We start from the raw sequence: 14,508 nt of genomic DNA, 5'->3' as shown, positions 1-14,508 counted from the left end.
GCAGCGCAGGTCTGGGGGGGGGTCAGAGTCGGCGGGGGTGAGGGGGGGTTGCGTGCCACACTGCCCAAGGGGCTGCTGCGCGGCCAGGGGCGATATCCGCGGGCGTTGCGGTCAGCGATCTCCAAGGAGGATGCGAGGGTCCGTGCCTCAGTGAGGTTTAAAGTGTCCTTTTCCAGCAGCCTCTGGCGTATCTGGGATGATTGCATACCCGCCACGAAGGCGTCCCTGATCAAGAGTTCGGTATGCTCGGCCGCAGAGACTTGCGGGCAGGCGCAATTTCTCCCCAGGACAATGAGGGCCCGATAGAATTTGTCGAGGGACTCACCGGGGAATTGCTGCCTCGTAGCCAGGAGGTGCCGTGCGTAGATCTGATTCACTGGCCTGGTGAAAAGTCCCTTCAGCAGGTCCATAGCTGCCTCATAGTCCAGTTCATCCTCTATCAGAGAGTAGACGGCGGTGCCCACGCACGAGTGGAGGATGTGGAGTTTCTGTTCCCTTGTCGAGCAGTTTTCTGTTGTGGCGAGTTAGCTGTTGAAACATGCCAGCCAATGTTTAAATGTTGCTGACGTGTTTGCAGCATGCGGGCTGATGCGGAGGCAGTCTGGCTTGATCTGTAGCTCCATTTCAAAATTCTAGTGTATTAAATTGATGCACCATCAATTGGACTCGAGTCGTGAAGTAGTTCCAAACAACAGGCTTTAATACACTAGATGTGTGCCCAGCAGTAGACGTACAGAGAAAGGCCGACTACCAGCCGGTACGGGTTCTTATACCCCACCTCGTAGGCGGAGCTACCAACCTCTCAGCCAATCGGCGGGTAGTCACATGACTAGCCTCAGCCAATTGGCAGAGAGGCACATGACCGGCCTGGGCCAATGGGCAGTGAGTCTTCTGTACCAATGGCAGAATGGTACTAAGGTACCGTAATCTCCCTAGTCATACTACCACAGAGGCCGTTTGGCCCATCGGGTCCGCACCGACCCTCCGAAAGAGCACCATACCCAGCCCCACTTCCCCATCTGATGCCCAATCAACCTCTTGGACACAAAGGGGAATTTATCCTGGCCAATCCACCTAACCTGCACGTCTGGACTGTGGGAGGAAACCGGAGCACCCGGAGGAAACCCACGCCGAATTTATCCAATGCCGTTTACACTCTCAGGAAATTCCCAAATGATTGACACTCAGCGAAGAACATCGACAATATAATCACTGTTGTATGAGAAAGACAGAGGCAATTTGCCCGCAGAAAGCTCCCACAAACGGTGTGCCAGCTGAGTTGGTAGAGGGATAAACGATTGGCAGAGGAACAAAAAGGGAGATCTCCCCTGCCCGTCTTCAAAATGGTGGCGTGGTACCATTCTGCATCTACTAGGGTGGGAGCTGGGGAGGGGGGGCACAGTCTCGCTTCCATTTCTCGTTCCCTGTCGGCCTCGCTTAAGGATTCTTTCCTTATCCTTCATGGCTTGCAGGCTCGTTCCGGCCTAGTTGTGCCGCGGAAAGGTGGCGGGGGGGGGCGGGGGGGGGGGGGGGGGGAGCCCCGTTCTTGAACAGCTGTGGTCCATGTGGTGCAGGAACAGCCACGGTGCCGTTAGCCCAGGGCTGGTCCCGTTAGCCCAGGGCTGGTCCCGTTAGCCCAGGGCTGGTCCCACAGTCCCGTTATCCCAGGGCTGGTCCCACAGTCCCGTTAGCCCAGGGCTGGTCCCACGGTCCCGTTAGCCCAGGGCTGGTCCCACGGTCCCGTTAGCCCAGGGCTGGTCCCACGGTCCCGTTAGCCCAGGGCTGGTCCCACGGTCCCGTTAGCCCAGGGCTAGTCCCACAGTCCCGTTAGCCCAGGGCTGGTCCCACGGTGCCGTTAGCCCAGGGCTAGTCCCACAGTCCCGTTAGCCCAGGGCTGGTCCCACGGTCCCGTTAGCCCAGGGCTGGTGCCGTTAGCCCACGGCTGGTCCCGTTAGCCCAGGGCTAGTCTTGCGTGCCGTTAGCCCAGGGCTGGCCCCACAGTGCCGTTAGCCCAGGGCTGGTCCCGTTAACCCAGGGCTAGTCTTGCGTGCCGTTAGCCCAGGGCTGGTCCAGTTAGCCCAGGTCTGGTCTCACGGTGCCGTTAGTCCAGGGCTGGTCTCACGGTGCCGTTAGCCCAGGGCTGGTCCCGTTAGCCCAGGGCTGGTCCCGTTAGCCCACGGCTGGTCCCGTTAGCCCAGGGTTGGTCCCCAGGGCTGGTCCCACGGTGCTGTTAGCCCAGGGCTGGCCCCACGGTCCCGTTAGCCCAGGGCCGGTCCCATTGGCCCAGGGCTGGTCCCGTTAGCCCAGGGCTGGCCCCACGGTGCCGTTATCCCAGAGCTAGTCCCACGGTGCTGTGAGCCCAGGGCTGGCCCCACGGTCCCGTTAGCCCAGGGATGGTCCCGTTAGCCCAGGGCTGGTCCCGTTAGCCCAGGGCTGGTCCCGTTAGCCCAGGACTGGTCCCGTTGGCCCAGGGCTGGTCCCGTTGGCCCAGGGCTGGTCCCGTTAGCCCAGGACTGGTCCCGTTGGCCCAGGGCTGGTCCCGTTAGCCCAGGACAGGTCCCGTTAGCCCAGGGCTGGTCCCACGGTGCCGTTAGCCCAGGGCTGGTCCCACGGTCCCATTAGCCCAGGGCTGGTCCGGTTAGCCCAGGGCTGGTCCCGTTGGCCCAGGGCTGGTCCCGTTAGCCCAGGGATGGTCCCGTTGGCCCAGGGCTGGTCCCACAGTCCCGTTAGCCCAGGGCTGGTCCCGTTAGCCAAGGGCTGGTCCCGTTGGCCCAGGGCTAGTCCCACAGTCCCGTTAGCCCAGGGCTGGTCCCGTTAGCCAAGGGCTGGTCCCGTTGGCCCAGGGCTGGTCCCACAGTCCCGTTAGCCCAGGGCTGGTCCCATTAGCCCAGGGCTGGTCCGGTTAGCCCAGGGCTGGTCCCACGGTGCCGTTAGCCCAGGGCTGGTCCCGTTAGCCCAGGGCTGGCCCCACAGTGCCGTTAGCCCAGGGCTGGTCCCATTAGCCCAGGGCTGGTCCTGTTAGCCCAGGGCTGGTCCCGTTAGCCCAGGGCTGGCCCCACGGTGCCGTTAGCCCAGGGCTGGTCCCGTTATCCCAGGGCTGGCCCCACAGTGCCGTTAGCCCAGGGCTGGTCCCGTTAGCCCAGGGCTGGTCCCACAGTCCCGTTAGCCCAGGGCTGGTCCCACAGTCCCGTTAGCCCAGGGCTGGTCCCACAGTCCCGTAAGCCCAGGGCTGGTCCCACGGTGCCGTTAGCCCAGGGCTGGTCCCGTTAGCCCAGGGCTGGTCCCACGGTGCCGTTAGCCCAGGGCTGGTCCCACGGTGCCGTTAGCCCAGGGCTGGTCCCGTTAGCCCACGGCTGGTCCCGTTAGCCCACGGCTGGTCCCGCTAGCCCAGGGCTGGTCCCACAGTGCCGTTAGCCCAGGGCTGGTCCCGTTAGCCCAGGGCTGGTCCCGTTAGCCCACGGCTGGTCCCGCTAGCCCAGGGCTGGTCCCACGGTGCCGTTAGCCCAGGGCTGGTCCCGTTAGCCCAGGGCTGGTCCCGTTAGCCCAGGGCTGGTCCCACGGTGCTGTTAGCCCAGGGCTGGTCCTGTTACCCCAGGTCTGGTCTCACGGTGCCGTTAGTCCAGGGCTGGCCCCACGGTGACGTTAGCCCAGGGCTGGTCCCACAGTGCCGTTAGCCCAGGGCTGGTCCCGTTAGCCCAGGGCTAGTCCCGCGTGCCGTTAGCCCAGGGCTGGTCCAGTTAGCCCAGGTCTGGTCCCATGGTGCCGTTAGCCCAGGGCTGGTCCCATGGTGCCGTTAGCCCAGGTCTGGTCCCATGGTGCCGTTAGCCCAGGGCTGGTCCCGTTAGCCCAGGGCTGGTCCCGTTAGCCCAGGGCTAGTCCCGCGTGCCGTTAGCCCAGGGCTGGTCCAGTTAGCCCAGGTCTGGTCCCACGGTGCCGTTAGCCCAGGGCTGGTCCCATGGTGCCGTTAGCCCAGGGCTGGTCCCACGGTGCCGTTAGCCCAGGGCTGGTCCCACGGTGCCGTTAGCCCAGGGCTGGTCCCGTTAGCCCAGGGCTGGCCCCACGGTGCCGTTAGCCCAGGGCTGGTCCCGTTATCCCAGGGCTGGTCCCGTTAGCCCAGGGCTGGCCCCACGGTGCCGTTAGCCCAGGGCTGGTCCCGTTATCCCAGGGCTGGTCCCGTTGGCCCAGGGCTGGTCCCGTTAGCCCAGGGCTGGTCCCACGGTGCCGTTAGCCCCGGGCTGGTCCCATTAGCCCAGGGCTGGTCCCATGGTGCCGTTAGCCCAGGGCTGGTCCCGTTAGCCCAGGGCTGGTCCCGTTGGCCCAGGGCTGGTCCCGTTAGCCCAGGGCTGGTCCCACAGTGCCGTTAGCCCAGAGCTGGTCCCACAGTGCCGTTAGCCCAGGGCTGGCCCCACAGTCCCGTTAGCCCAGGGCTGGTCCCGTTAGCCCAGGGCTGGTCCCGTTGGCCCAGGGCTGGTCCCGTTGGCCCAGGGCTGGTCCCGTTGGCCCAGGGCTGGTCCCGTTGGCCCAGGGCTGGTCCCGTTAGCCCAGGGCTGGTCCCACAGTCCCGTTAGCCCAGGGCTGGTCCCGTTAGCCCAGGGCTGGTCCTACGGTGCCGCTAGCCCAGGGCTGGTCCCGTTAGCCCTGGGCTGGTCCCACGGTGCCGTTAGCCCAGGGCTGGTCCCGTTAGCCCAGGGCTGGTCCCGTTAGCCCAGGGCTGGTCCCACGGTGCCGTTAGCCCAGGGCTGGTCCCACGGTGCCGCTAGCCCAGGGCTGGTCCCGTTAGCCCAGGGCTGGTCCCACGGTGCCGTTAGCCCAGGGCTGGCCCCACGGTGCCGTTAGCCCAGAACTGGTTCCGTTAGCCCAGGGCTGGTCCCGTTGGCCCAGCGCTGGTCCCGTTAGCCCAGGGCTGGTCCCGTTAGCCCACGGCTGGTCCCGCTAGCCCAGGGCTGGTCCCACGGTGCCGTTAGCCCAGGGCTGGTCCCGTTAGCCCAGGGCTGGTCCCGTTAGCCCAGGGCTGGTCCCACGGTGCTGTTAGCCCAGGGCTGGTCCTGTTACCCCAGGTCTGGTCTCACGGTGCCGTTAGTCCAGGGCTGGCCCCACGGTGACGTTAGCCCAGGGCTGGTCCCACAGTGCCGTTAGCCCAGGGCTGGTCCCGTTAGCCCAGGGCTAGTCCCGCGTGCCGTTAGCCCAGGGCTGGTCCAGTTAGCCCAGGTCTGGTCCCATGGTGCCGTTAGCCCAGGGCTGGTCCCGTTAGCCCAGGGCTGGTCCCGTTAGCCCAGGGCTAGTCCCGCGTGCCGTTAGCCCAGGGCTGGTCCAGTTAGCCCAGGTCTGGTCCCACGGTGCCGTTAGCCCAGGGCTGGTCCCATGGTGCCGTTAGCCCAGGGCTGGTCCCACGGTGCCGTTAGCCCAGGGCTGGTCCCACGGTGCCGTTAGCCCAGGGCTGGTCCCGTTAGCCCAGGGCTGGCCCCACGGTGCCGTTAGCCCAGGGCTGGTCCCGTTATCCCAGGGCTGGTCCCGTTGGCCCAGGGCTGGTCCCGTTAGCCCAGGGCTGGCCCCACGGTGCCGTTAGCCCAGGGCTGGTCCCGTTATCCCAGGGCTGGTCCCGTTGGCCCAGGGCTGGTCCCGTTAGCCCAGGGCTGGTCCCACGGTGCCGTTAGCCCCGGGCTGGTCCCATTAGCCCAGGGCTGGTCCCATGGTGCCGTTAGCCCAGGGCTGGTCCCGTTAGCCCAGGGCTGGTTCCGTTGGCCCAGGGCTGGTCCCGTTAGCCCAGGGCTGGTCCCACAGTGCCGTTAGCCCAGAGCTGGTCCCACAGTGCCGTTAGCCCAGGGCTGGCCCCACAGTCCCGTTAGCCCAGGGCTGGTCCCGTTAGCCCAGGGCTGGTCCCGTTGGCCCAGGGCTGGTCCCGTTGGCCCAGGGCTGGTCCCGTTGGCCCAGGGCTGGTCCCGTTGGCCCAGGGCTGGTCCCGTTAGCCCAGGGCTGGTCCCACAGTCCCGTTAGCCCAGGGCTGGTCCCGTTAGCCCAGGGCTGGTCCTACGGTGCCGCTAGCCCAGGGCTGGTCCCGTTAGCCCAGGGCTGGTCCCACGGTGCCGTTAGCCCAGGGCTGGTCCCGTTAGCCCAGGGCTGGTCCCGTTAGCCCAGGGCTGGTCCCACGGTGCCGTTAGCCCAGGGCTGGTCCCACGGTGCCGCTAGCCCAGGGCTGGTCCCGTTAGCCCAGGGCTGGTCCCACGGTGCCGTTAGCCCAGGGCTGGCCCCACGGTGCCGTTAGCCCAGAACTGGTTCCGTTAGCCCAGGGCTGGTCCCGTTGGCCCAGCGCTGGTCCCGTTAGCCCAGGGCTGGTCCCGTTGGCCCAGCGCTGGTCCCGTTAGCCCAGGGCTGGTCCCGTTGGCCCAGCGCTGGTCCCGTTAGCCCAGGGCTGGTCCCGTTGGCCCAGCGCTGGTCCCGTTAGCCCAGGGCTGGCCCCACGGTCCCGTTAGCCCAGGGCTGGTCCCGTTAGCCCAGGGCTGGCCCCACGGTGCCGTTAGCCCAGGGCTGGTCCCGTTAGCCAAGGGCTGGTCCCGTTAGCCCAGGGCTGGCCCCACGGTGCCGTTAGCCCAGGGCTGGTCCCGCAGTTGCTATTGGACAATGTCTCAGTGGATGGCTCACTTGTCTCTGACTCAGCTAGCTTAGTCTTTTCTTCCCATTTCCGGGATTCGAGCACACAGAGCCGGCATCCTTCGGGAGACAATCATGGGGGGGGGGGGGGGGGGGGGGGGGGGGGGTGAAATTGCTCATGTGAACGCATCGACAGAACATCATGTGTATATCAGATATGACCAGGATGAGCTCAAGCGGAGGTTCATTTCTTTCACTTCCTGATTTTGGTTCTATTTTTGAAGAGGTCAGCCTCAGATGAGCATGATGCCGTGTCACCTCTGGGTCATGAATATTGTGGCTTCAACCTTAACTTCAGAATCACAAAACCAAGTTGAATGCGGGTCAGAGGTGAGGAATCCTACAGCAAGTGACTCACCTCCTATCTCCCCAAAGTCTGTCCGCCATCTACAAGGCACAAGTCAGGAGTGAGATGGAAAACTCTCCACTTGTCTGGTTGAGCTCAACTCCAACACTGAAGAAGCTCAACACCATCCAGGACAAAGCAGCCCCGCTTGATTGGCGTCCCTTCCACAAACCTTCACTCCCTCCACCTCCGATGGACAGTGTCAGCCGTGTGCACCATCGGCAAGATTCACTGCAGGAACTCACCGAGGTTCCTCAGGCAGCACCTTCCAAACCCACGGCCACCACCATCTAGAAGGACAAGAGCAGCAGATACCTGGGATCACCCCCACCTGGAGGTTCCCCTCCAAGTCACTCCCCATCCCGACTGGGAAATATATCGGCCGTTCCTTCAGTGTGGCCGGGTCCAAATCCTGGAGCTCCCTCCCTAACAGCACAGTGGGTATACCCACAAATACTGCCCTTGGGACTGACAGTCACATCCCCCAAAGTATTTTAAGAAAGATTAAAATAGCGCAAAGAGACAGAAAGGAGAAGTCAGTGAAAAAAAGCGGTTTCAGCTTGAATATTTCAACATCTCTTTGAACAATCTGTGACATGCTGGAAGACCGTTGAATGATTTAACTGATTCCCTTCCTGGGTCCCGGGATCTGTGGGGGTGCATTAACAATCGTCATACTGTCAGACCGATATTCCAGAACCAGGAAGTGGCCCTGACCTTCTGCTGTGAGCTCGAATGGGGAATTGGAACTCACAAATCCAATAAAATAACCGATCGGCTGCGTTAAAGATGGAAAATGTTGGAAATATTCAGCAGGCCAGTGGGAACAAGTGGAGTGAGAAAAATTGAGTTAATCTTTCTGTCGGTGGCGGTTCGGCTGAACCGAGGAAGGTTAGAAATGTCATAGGTTTGGAACAAGTTAAAAAGGGGGAGGAGGGAGAGGAAGAAGGTTTGCGCAGTGGTGCAGCGGGTATTGTCGCTGGATTAGTAATCCAGAGACCCAGTTCTGGGTCCCCTGGGTTCGAAACCCACCACAGCAGATGGTGAAATTTGAATCCAATAAAAAAGAATCTGTAATTAAATGTCAAGGGCAGCACGTTAGCATATACAGTTGCTTCACAGCTCCAGGGTCCCCGGTTCGATTCCCCGCTGGGTCACTGTCTGTGCGGAGTCTGCATGCTTTTCCCGTGTGTGCGTGGGTTTCCTCCGGGTGCTCCGGTTTCCTCCCACAGTCCAAAGATGTGCAGGTTAGGTGGATTGGCCATGATAAATTGCCCTTAGTGTACAAATGATAGGGTGGAGGCGTGGGCTTAAATGGGGTGATCTTTCCGAAGGGCCGGTGCAGACTCGATGGGCCAAATGGCCTCTTTCTGGACTGTAAATTCTATAAATGATGACTATCGTCATCGATTGGGGCGCCAATCAAACTTTGTCCTGGATGGTGTTGAGCTTCTTCAGTGTTGGAGCTGAGCTCATCCAGAGAAGTGGAGAGTTTTCCATCTCACTCCTGACTTGTATACGGTGGACAGGCTTTGAGGAGTCAGGGGGTTGGCGCCTCGTAGCTAAATTTCAATGCCTTCTTTCATCCTCCCTCTCTCATTTCTCTTTGTCTGTCTGTTTTTGACTTTAACCCTCCCTCCTCTCTCCGAAATCCCCACGTCCCTCTCTCATATCTTCAATCTTAAATCTCCTACGCCGGAGAAATGAACCGTAGCTTGCGTTACTGATTGTCGGACTCAGGTGTCACCTCCAGTGCCCTCACAGTGTCCGCGGTCAGCTCAAACATCCAGTCAGTTAGGGCGCAACAGGATTGAAGCTGGGGGGGGGGGGGGGGGGGGGTGGGGGGGGGGGGGGGGGGGCTGAGGAGGCAGCCAAACTATTGGCGAGGACCTGTCCCGGTTATCAGTGTGCAAAAGAAAAAGATGAAAAGGATCACGGTGTCACAGTGGTTAGCACTGCCGCCTCACAGCGCCAGTCACCCCGGGCTCAATTCCGGCCTTGGGTGTGACTGTCTGTGTGGAGGTTGCGCGTTCTCCCCCCCCCCCCCGTCTGCTCCGCTTTCCTCCCACAGTCCAAAGATGGGCGGGTTCGGTGAATTGGCCATGATAAAATTGCCCCTGGGTGCCCAGGGATGTGCAGGGTGCTCTTTCAGAGGGTCAGTACGGGCTCGATGGACCGAACGGCCTCCTTCTTCCCCCTAAATCAGATGGCGAAGGTTGCTCCCTTGTCCCAAGGCCTTCAGATGACCCTGATTCAGAGGCCCGTGCGATTGCCTCTTAACTGAGCCACTTAAAGGCTGCATGGATAACGAAGCAGGGGCTGGGTTTATTTTTCCACGCCTGCCTTGAGGAAGCTGGGCTGGGCTGTGCTGTACCCCCCCCCCCCCTCCCCTCTCCCCCCTCCTCCTGCCACCCAGGCCTGGCTGGCTGATTGTCAGCACCCACTGGCTCCCAACACAGCACTGATGTCAAAATACTTGTGGGTGTGACTGGAAAGATTCGCCTTTTCACCACAGAAGGAGCTCAGGAGGCACTCGAGGTAGCAAGCCGAAGCAGAGAGTCCTCTCCCTCTCTCCTTCACACACTCTCTCCATTCCTGTGTTCAGCCTCAAGCTGGAATCGTTGATGCCTGTGAGCAAGGAGCACTCTCCTCATCAAGGTAAGTGCATCCACTTTCCATCTCTCTGGTATATGAGGGTTTTTTTTTTCCCAATGTATTGTTAAAAAGCACCTTGCCAAAGTTTGACAGTGTTTGCTCATTCAGCCGAGGCAGGGTCCAGCTGTTTAAGTCTCTGTTTACTAATCCGTCTCGAATGACTGGAAACTGAGATTCGAGCGGATTCCCCAAGGCAAGCAACGGTTTGGTAGTTTACTGGGGCAGGGACCCTCCTGTCCGGGGCTGCTTTCTGATTCCTCTCCTGGCGGCTTGTTTCATGTTGACGAGAAGACAGAGAGAGAGAGGGATAGAGAGAGAGAGAGAGTGTGTGTGAGGCAGAAAGAGGGAGGGTGAGAAAGTGAGCGAGGGGGGTTCAGAGGGGAACAGAGTGAGACATGCAGGGAGAGAGAGGCAATGAGAGAGAGAAGGAGGTAAAGAGAGAGAGGAAGGAGAGAGAGACAGAGGAAGGAGAGAGAGAGAGAGAGAGTGTGAGGCAGAAAGTGGGAGTGAGTGAGGGAGAGACAGAGAGAGGGGCACAGAGACAGGCAGGGAGAGAGGGAGGGAGAGAGAGGCAATGAGAGAGAAGGAGGTAAAGAGAGAGAGGAAGGAGAGAGAGACAGAGGAAGGAGAGAGAGAGAGTGTGAGGCAGAAAGTGGGAGTGAGTGAGGGAGAGACAGAGAGAGGGGCACAGAGACAGGCAGGGAGAGAGGGAGGGAGAGAGAGGCAATGAGAGAGAAGGAGGTAAAGAGAGAGAGGAAGGAGAGAGAGAGAGTGTGAGGCAGAAAGTGGAGTGAGTGAGGGAGAGACAGAGAGAGGGGCACAGAGACAGGCAGGGAGAGAGGGAGGGAGAGAGAGGCAATGAGAGAGAAGGAGGTAAAGAGAGAGAGGAAGGAGAGAGAGAGAGTGTGAGGCAGAAAGTGGGAGTGAGTGAGGGAGAGACAGAGAGAGGGGCACAGAGACAGGCAGGGAGAGAGGGAGGGAGAGAGAGGCAATGAGAGAGAAGGAGGTAAAGAGAGAGAGGAAGGAGAGAGAGAGAGTGTGAGGCAGAAAGTGGAGTGAGTGAGGGGGAGACAGAGAGAGGGGCACAGAGACAGGCAGGGAGAGAGAGAAGGAGGTAAAGAGAGAGAGGAAGGAGAGAGAGTGTGAGGCAGAAAGTGGGAGAGTGAGTAAGGGGGAGACAGAGAGAGAGGAGGACAGAAACAGGCAGGGAGAGAGAGAGGGAGAGAGAGGCAATGGGAGAGAGAAGGAGGTAAAGAGAAAGAGGGAGAGAGAGAGTGTGAGGCAGAAAGTAGGAGAGTGAGTAAGGGGGAGACAGAGGGAGGGAGACAGAGAGAGGAAGGGAGAGAGAGGCAAAGTGAGAGAAGGAGGTAAAGAGAGACGAAGGCGAGTGAGAGAGAGACAGAGTGTGAGGCAGAGACAGTGTGAGGCAGGAAGTAGGAGAGTGAGCGAGGGGAAGACAGAGGGAGAGGGAAACAGAGTGAGACAAGCAGGGTGAGAGGGAGGGAGAGAAAGGCAAAGAGAGAGAGACAGAAAGTGTGAGGCAGAAAGAGGGAGAGTGAGTGAGAGGAGACAAAGAGGAAAACAGAATGAGACAGGCAGGGAGAGGGAGAGAGAGGCAATGAGAGAGAGAAAGATGTAAAGAGAGAGGCGGAAAGAAAGAGAGAGCGAGGCAGAAGGGAGAGAGAGGTGACGGGGCAGACAGAGTGAAACGGGGAGAAGAGAGACGGAACGAGGTAAAGGGAGAGAACGATAGAGGGGCAGAAAGAGAAAGAACTTGGCAGAGAGTGAAACGGGAAAGGGACAGAAAGAGAGGGAGGATGGGTGACACCTTGGAGAAGTATCGCAGTCTGGAGAGTGAAAAAGCGAGAGGGAGAGGGAGAGAAATAGAGGCAGAACAGCACAGGGAGAAGAGAGGAATGAGAGAAACAGGAGGATGGTTGTACAGATTGAGCGAGAGAAAGTGCGGATGGAGATCTGAAATAGAGTGAGAGAGGAAGAGATAACTCAGGGCGAGAGAAAGAGGGATGTAAATACAGAATATAAGAGGGAAAAGAAATAGTGAGTGAGAAGGAGGTAAAGAGAGAGAGGAAGGAGAGAGAGAGAGAGAGAGAGTGGAAGAGGGAAAAGAAACAGTTGGAGTCACAGCCCACTGAATCTGAGAGATTGAGAGAATGCAGAGGAAAGGAAGATATATATATACACAGATTGAGAGAGAGAGAGAGAGAGAGAGAGACAAAAAGAGAAAGGAAAAGAGGACACAGAGAGACAGAGAGTAACAAAGCCAGATTAGATAGGGAGAGAGCGATTCACCGGAGGGTGAAACATTAGAGGGGAGAGATGCAGAGAAGAACAGAGCAAGGAAAGGGAGGATAAAGCAGGCAAGGTGCATAGAAGGTGAGATAGAGAGGGGAAACTGATTGAAAGAAAGAGAGAGAGGCAGCATGCAGATTGCAGAGACCAGTCCTGGAATGGGATAGTCAGATTCAATAATGAGTATCATTATTGTTCCTGTCAATTATATTTGCTAAGATTAGAAATGGCAGAGTCACTTTCTGAATTGGCTGCTTTCAAATTTCCCACTATCAATTCAATATTTAGATGGGTAATTCTCCCAGATCCTAGTTTGTTTCGCGAGGGAAGATTGGCACAGGGAAAAATACCTCAGGTTTCAATTTGAATTATAGTACAGGGAAACTTCACCCTCAAAGGCAACTCTCTCAGTGCCAGCTACAAAGTACCCATCACTCAATACAGCATCGCAGTGAAAGGCAAGGACATTGTTTGAAGCTGTTTGGTTGAAAACACAAAGGATCTGTCAGCAGGGCAGAGATTGTACTGAATCCACACTGCACACTGTCAGCAGAGATTGCACTGATTTCACACTGGACACTGTCAGCAGAGATTGTACTGAATGCACACTGGACACTGTCAGCAGGGCAGAGATTGTACTGAATCCACACTGGACACTGTCAGCAGAGATTGTACTGAATCCGCACTGGACACTGTCAGCAGCGATTGTATTGAATCCACACTGGACACTGTCAGCAGGGCAGAGATTGTACTGAATGCACACTGGACACTGTCAGCAGAGATTGCACTGAATTCACACTGCACACTGTCAGCAGGGCAGAGATTGTACTGAATCCACACTGCACACTGTCAGCAGAGATTGCACTGAATCCACACTGCACACTGTCAGCAGGGCAGAGATTGTACTGAATCCACACTGGACACTGTCAGCAGGGCAGAGATTGTACTGAATCCACACTGGACACTGTCAGCAGAGATTGTATTGAATCCACACTGGACACTGTCAGCAGGGCAGATATTGTACTGAATCCACACTGGACACTGTCAGCAGAGATTGCACTGAATCCACACTGGACACTGTCATCAGGGCAGAGATTGTATTGAATCCACACTGGACACTGTCAGCAGTGATTGTACTGAATCCACACTGGATACTGTCAGCAGGGCAGAGATTGTACTGAATCCACACTGGGCACTGTCAGCAGTGATTGTACTGAATCCACACTGGACACTGTCAGCAGCGATTGTACTGAATCCACACTGGACACTGTCAGCAGCGATTGTACTGAATCCACACTGGATACTGTCAGCAGGGCAGAGATTGTACTGAATCCACACTGGACACTGTCAGCAGTGATTGTACTGAATCCACACTGGATACTGTCAGCAGGGCAGAGATTGTACTGAATCCACACTGGACACTGTCAACAGAGATTGTACTGAATCCACACTGGACACTGTCAGCAGAGATTGTACTGAATCCGCACTAGACACTGTCAGCAGTGATTGTACTGATCCCACACTGGACACTGTCAGCAGCGATTGTACTGAATCCACACTGGACACTGTCAGCAGAGATTGCACTGAATTCACACTGCACACTGTCAGCAGGGCAGAGATTGTACTGAATCCACACTGGACACTGTCAGCAGAGATTGTACTGAACCCACACTGGACACTGTCAGCAGAGATTGCACTGAATTCACACTGCACACTGTCAGCAGAGATTGTACTGAATCTGCACTGGACACTGTCAGCAGAGATTGTACTGAATCCACACTGCACACTGTCAGCAGGGCAGAGATTGTACTGAACCCACACTGGACACTGTCAGCAGAGATTGTACTGAATCCACACTGGACACTGTCAGCAGAGATTGTACTGAATCCACACTGGACACTGTCAGCAGAGATTGTACTGAATCCACACTGGACACTGTCAGCAGAGATTGTACTGAATCTGCACTGGACACTGTCAGCAGAGATTGTACTGAATCCACACTGCACACTGTCAGCAGGGCAGAGATTGTACTGAACCCACACTGGACACTGTCAGCAGCGATTGTACTGAATCCACACTGGACACTGTCAGCAGAGATTGTACTGAATCCGCACTGGACACTGTCAGCAGTGATTGTACTGAACCCACACTGGACACTGTCCATAAGACCATAAGACATAGGAGCGGAAGTAAGGCCATTCAGCCCATCGAGTCCACTCCACCATTCAATCATGGTTGATTTCAACTCCACGTACCCGCTCTCTCCCCATAGCCCTTAATTCCTCGAGAAATCAAGAATTTATCAATTTCTGTCTTAAAGACACTCAACGTCCCGGCCTCCACCGCCCTCTGTGTCAATGAATTCCACAGACCTACCACTCTCTGGCTGAAGAAATTTCTCCTCATCTCTGTTCTAAAGTGACTCCCTTTTATTCTAAGGCTGTGCCCCCGCGTCCTAGTCTCCCCTGCTAATGGAAACAACTTCCCTACGTCCATCCTATCCAAGTCATTCATTATCTTGTAAGTTTCTATTAGATCTCCCCTCAACC

The 14,508-nt window shown here is 57.8% G+C and overlaps 1 protein-coding gene across 1 annotated transcript in view; it reads left to right on the top strand.

Moving 5' to 3' along the window:
- The first annotated feature begins 9,405 nt into the window (after nucleotides 1-9,405).
- The window catches only part of LOC119976287 (regulator of G-protein signaling 3-like), a 139,309-nt gene continuing 134,206 nt past the window's right edge, over nucleotides 9,406-14,508 (top strand). Inside the window, exon 1 of the mRNA XM_038816706.1 lies at nucleotides 9,406-9,652. The gene's annotated coding sequence lies outside the window, so the exon portion shown is untranslated. The remainder of the gene's footprint in view (nucleotides 9,653-14,508) is intronic.

The sequence above is a fragment of the Scyliorhinus canicula genome, chromosome 13 (genome assembly GCF_902713615.1).
Source record: "Scyliorhinus canicula chromosome 13, sScyCan1.1, whole genome shotgun sequence".
Taxonomy (NCBI): domain Eukaryota; kingdom Metazoa; phylum Chordata; class Chondrichthyes; order Carcharhiniformes; family Scyliorhinidae; genus Scyliorhinus; species Scyliorhinus canicula.
The sequence above is the reverse complement of the archived record's forward strand: the minus strand, read 5'-3'. Positions and strand labels throughout refer to the sequence as shown.